This window comes from Papaver somniferum, chromosome 3 (assembly GCF_003573695.1).
Source record: "Papaver somniferum cultivar HN1 chromosome 3, ASM357369v1, whole genome shotgun sequence".
Classification (NCBI taxonomy): domain Eukaryota; kingdom Viridiplantae; phylum Streptophyta; class Magnoliopsida; order Ranunculales; family Papaveraceae; genus Papaver; species Papaver somniferum.
Genome location: NC_039360.1, coordinates 42,959,869 through 42,965,868, shown reverse-complemented (window position 1 = coordinate 42,965,868; position 6,000 = coordinate 42,959,869).

The window sequence follows — 6,000 nt, the reverse complement described above, 5'->3', positions numbered from 1 at the left end:
GATATTAAAATTGTTATAAGTGATAATGGAACGGAATTTAATGCATTACGTAGGTATTTTAAGACTAGTGGAATAGTCTTTGAGACGTCTTGTGTAGGTACTCCACAACAGAATGGAAGAGTTGAGAGAAAACATCAACATATAATGAATGTGGCACGGGCTTTGAGATTTCAAGCAAGCTTGCCGAAACGGTTTTGGGGAGAGTGTGCATTGACAGCGGCGTACTTAATCAATCGTACGCCTACACCTATCCTAAATAATAAAACACCATATGAAGTATTGTTTGGAAAACCACCTCTATATAAACAGTTGAAGGTCTTTGGATGTTTGTGTTATGTATATGATCAAAGTAGCAAAGGAGATAAGTTTGCTAGTCGAGGAAGAAGGTGTGTGTTTCTAGGATATCCATTCGGTAAGAAGGCATGGCAAGTGTATGATATCGACACAAGAAGGTTTATAGTGTCTAGAGATGTAAAATTCTATGAGACACAATTTCCATATAAGACTGAGTTGGATGGTACTAGAACTCATATAACGACTGATGTTGCTGGCACTACACATGAGACAGATCGTGTTGGTGAAGAATGGAGTGATGATAGTGATGAAGATTCAATAATAGCTGGCGGAGAAGAAGGTGCAGAAATACAACGACAGACAGATGCAGATGTCGTTGTACAGACTGCAGCGCCTGGTGGAAATGTTGCGCCTGGTGGAAATGTTGCAGTTCAGACTGCGACATCTGCAGAAACTGAAGAAGAACAGACTGCGACATCTGCGACATCTGCAGAAACTGCAGCAGAACAGACTGCGACATATGCTGAAGATAACGCTGTTAAGCACAAGTCTACAGCATCAGAAATTAAGGCAGATGTAAATGGTGATGGACAACCCACAGATACCGTTGCTGTGAACAACGATTTGGGTAAGGGCAAGCGTCATAAGATCCCATCAAGTAGACTGAAAGGTTTTGTGACGCACACCATTCGAGAAAATAGTCCATCTCACTCTCAATCATCACAGTCATCATCCTCAGGTACACCTTATCCTTTGACATATTATGTTAGTTGTGACAGGTTTTCTGACATGCATAAAAATTATATTGCTGCATTGTCTGCAAAGTCTGAGCCGAAAAATTTCAGAGAGGCAATGACACATCCAGGTTGGAGGAAAGCAATGGCGGAAGAAATACGGGCCTTAGAAGAACAAGGCACATGGGATCTCACCGAATTGCCACCTGGTAAGAAGGCTCTAGGAAGTAAGTGGATATATACGGAAAAATATGATGAAAATGGTACTTTGGTACGTTTAAAAGCAAGACTTGTGATTTTTGGAAATCATCAAGTTGAAGGTTTGGATTACAATGAGACGTTTGCACCAGTGGAAAAGATGACAACTGTTCGTATGTTTTTGGATGTTGCTGCGGCTAAGCAATGGGATGTGCATCAGATGGATGTGCATAATGCATTCCTACATGGAGATTTGGAAGAGGAAGTATATATGAAAATACCACCTGGATTTGCTAAGGGTAATCCTAATATGGTGTGTAAGATGAAGAAATCATTGTATGGACTAAAACAAGCACCGCGGTGTTGGTTTGCGAAGCTGTCCACTGCATTGAAGAATTATGGGTTTCGGCAATCGTACTCAGATTATTCTCTCTTTACTATGCTAAAGGGAAAGATGCAACTTAATGTGCTGGTGTATGTTGATGATTTGATTATTGCAGGAAATGATCTGGTTGCGCTTACACAATTTAAAGCATACTTGGGTCAATGTTTTAAGATGAAAGATTTAGGAAAGTTGAAATACTTCCTAGGATTGGAAGTGGCACGTAGTAAAAAGGGTTTCTACATATGCCAAAGAAAATATGCGTTGGATATTATAATGGAAACAGGTTTATTGGGTGCAAAACCTGCAGAATTTCCGATGGAGACAAATCATCGTCTTGCCTTAGCAACAGGAGATTTTCTTAGTGATGTAGAGAAATATAGAAGATTGGTTGGGCGTTTAATATATTTATCCGTCACCAGACCAGATCTTGCTTACTCAGTGCATATCTTATCTCAGTTTATGCAGCGACCTGGACTGGAGCATTGGGAAGCAGCACTTCGTGTGGTTAGATATTTGAAAAAGAATCCTGGACAAGGAATTCTGTTGCGCTCTGATAGTAGTTTCAAATTGAGAGGTTGGTGTGATTCGGATTGGGCAAGTTGTCCTATAACTAGACGCTCACTGACGGGTTGGTTTGTTCTTTTTGGTGATTCACCAGTATCTTGGAAGACTAAGAAGCAACAAACTGTGTCTCGTAGCTCGGCTGAAGCAGAATATCGTTCCATGGCGGCGGCTACATGTGAATTAAAATGGTTGAACAATTACTCCGAGATTTGGGAGTTCACCATACACAAGAAATGAGTCTTCTTTGTGATAGTCAATCAGCGTTATATATTGCGGAGAACCCTGTGTTTCATGAAAGAACGAAACACATTGAAGTGGACTGTCATCTAGTCAGGGATGCGATAATAAGGAAGATTATTTCACCTTCTTATACTCCTACCACAATACAGTTGGCGGATATATTCACAAAGTCGTTGGGGAAAGCTCAGTTTCATGGTCTATTGTCCAAGATGGGCATTTGTGACCTGCATGCTCCGTCTTGAGGGGGGGTATTGAGACTGTATCTGAGACTAATTAGGAAGGTCTCAGATGTACACGTCTCTTAGAACATAAAACTAGGAAAGTCTGAGACTGATATGGAATGTGTTTATATTAGGACTCTAGATGATAAACTAGGAAAGACTTATTCTAGGAAACCGAGACTGATATGGAATGTATTTATATTAGGACTCTATTATGTGGTCGCACATATATATATATATATATATCCTTGTAATCAGTTTCTAAGAGATATGAAATAAGATACACAAAATTCTTAACAGTAGTTTATATTTGTAGTTTTAGGTTTGGCTATATATATGTAACAAAGTAGAACTTATCTATGAAAATGGTGATATCTTAGATCAATGGCTTCTTATCCGATTTCATTCTATGATTCCATGATTCGTCTTGCTTCTAATCTGATAATTCGTCTCTTCTCCTCAATTATTTCACTCTGATTTCACCCTGATTACCAAATGATATGTTCCCACATATCAGACTATTTGACTCTCTGTTTGTTGCTTGTCTTGGACAAGTGCAGATGTACTCTATCCTGTTTTAGTTTCCAAAATGTTGTTTTTTTTTCACAAAATTGGTTAAAAAGATCAAAATCAACAATTTCTGTGTGAAACGGACATGTAAATTTTGATGCTGTTTAAATGGACGAAAATGTTGAAATAGCCAGGATGTAACCAGTTTCATCCTATCAATTTTCAAATGCTTTTTCATATTTTTAATTTATATCAGGATGCATCCAGTTTCATCCTTCCTCTTTTTTAAGTTTAAGCTACGATGAATCCAGTTTCATTCTTCCTATATTTATTTGTCCATTTCACCCACAATAATTTTTACTCGTCCATTTGAACCGTGTTTTAAAAATATTTGGACAAATGATCCATTTTCCGTTTTTTTTTTTTTCATTTTTTTAGTTGGTTTTTACCCTTCCTTTCCACTGAACTCGGTCTTTACTGGTTTGCCAACATATTTCTTCTCTCTTCTTAAAGCTCCTTTAGCACGTTCTGATGCACTTGTTGTTCTTTTGCTCACAGGGTGTGGTCCTTGTTACTTCCCGATGTAGGTGATTGACCGTGGGTGATCCAACAAGCTATTGGCCGAATTCCCTTTCAGTGCAATTTGGTGAAGGAGGTACGATCATTCATATCGGTTATCTCCTTCCAGCTGTGTTCTGAACCTTGTCCGGGAGAGGAACTATGGAAAAAATTTAAGCGAAATCATCATTGCCATATGAGGTCACCACCATATGACATCACCCATAGGCCATAGAGTAAAAGTCCTTGACCTTGTCTTGGATAAAGTGTACCACTAGGATCTCTTTTTTAACTTTGATTCGTAGCTCACATTTGGGATGCTCAGTTTGTATGGGTCCCCCCAATTTAAACTCTGGTAAAGATTACATGGATCCTATTTCTTTACTAATCTTTCGGATTAGTTAAAATCGTTCCCAATGAAATAATAAAATTGGTAAAGCATTTTTTACGCATGATTAATGAAAACTCTTACGTAGATCAAGTGGTATGGTATGAAGTTAGAAGGATCTCTCTTGTAACTTTGATTCATGGCTCACAGTTGGGTGCACATTTTGTATGGATCCCCCCTAATTTGAATTTTGGTACCATGTGGTAGAGGTGTAAATTGGGCTGTGCCAACACGAGTACAGCCCAACACAACACTCTAAAACACGAGCCCGACTCAGCCGAGCACGTGATTTAGCATAGCACGGTCCAACACGTTAGTTTTATGGGTTGTGCTGGGCTAGTCTAATCGGCACAGTAGCACAGCACAATACGCGGCACGGATAAGCACGTGACCCAGCCCAGCACATCACGTTAAGAAAGCACATCATAGTATGCACAAATACACCATAAAACAAGGCATAATACATCATATTTCTTGTATATTTCACAAAAGAGTCACTATTCTAGCTAGTTTTTGACATTTTATGTTGGCTTATTTATAACAACACATATAATACCTTAATATTTGGAAAATATATTTCAATATCGTTGTTATAATGTCGTCAACTATATTTGACTAGAACATTATTTTACATAACAATAATTTAATTTTATATTTGATGGACTATTTCTTTTTATTGAATAAACTTGTTAATTTTACTTGAAATAATTTCAAATGATATGTTGTCTATTTAAATTCTCGTGATAATGTCCGACTTAATATATACATTAAGTGATTTCAAATTGTTTATAGCACGTGTGCCAGCACGGCACGGCACAACACGTTTATTCGTGTGTTGTTCCCGTGAGCTGTGTTATGCCTAGTTTTTGACTAGTAAAGCACAGCACGGCACAACACATTTAAATTGTTGGCACAACACAGCATGGCACGTGAAACACGCGACTTCGTGTGTTGGGTTGTGCCGGGCCGGCACGTTTTACACCTCTACCATGTGGTATGCTTTGCTTTTTAGTCTGTACACAATTTATTTTATATTTTTATCCCAAATGAAATATCACAATTGGTAAAAAGTTGGCACGTAAAATTAACAATTTTTTGTATTACACGTTATATTGTCAGAATTTTTTTAAAAATCATTCCAAATAAAATATCACAATTGGTAAAGAATTTTGTACATATAATTAACAAAAACTCTTAACATACTTCATTTTTTTTCCTTCAAATTAAGCATCCTAAATAGGCTTCAATATTTAGAGCCTCCTTAATTTCATCAAAATAACAGCACCACAGGCCTGCCAACATATCCAGTTAAGGATAAGAAAAAGGCTCCAATGTTGATGTAATTCAACATGATACGATTATTTTGTACAATATTTCTTGAGTTTAAGGTTTTTTTCTTTCTTTTAATCTCCCATAGATACAGAGTATCTCTCATTTTAGATTCAAAACACGTCGAATAAAAAACCAAGTTTCACAAATTATGCAATGGTGATTTATTTTTCATGTATGTATATTTACAAAAATTAATCGGGGTCCACAAGGAAAGACGGAAATATGCCATCTTGAAGTAATTTTGAAAACATCACGCCCGATAGCTTTTGCCACTGGCTATTTTGCTTACGAGTAATTAGTGTTAGTTGTGCTATTAATTAATGATATAACTAAAAATAAAAAATAAGAAAAGCTAAAGTTTTGGAAAACTTTTGGGTTAAAGAACAATAGGCGGATATAGCATTTACACGACGGCCTATTGTTCTTGATTTTTGTGAAGCTTTTCGTCCGTGAAGAACATTAACCCCTCATTGACAAGCGTTGTTAGTTTTATGGCCGATTGTACACAATCCGCAGATGAAAATAAGTATACCTTCCAATTATAGGTTATAAATAAACTCTGAAAATCTTACACAA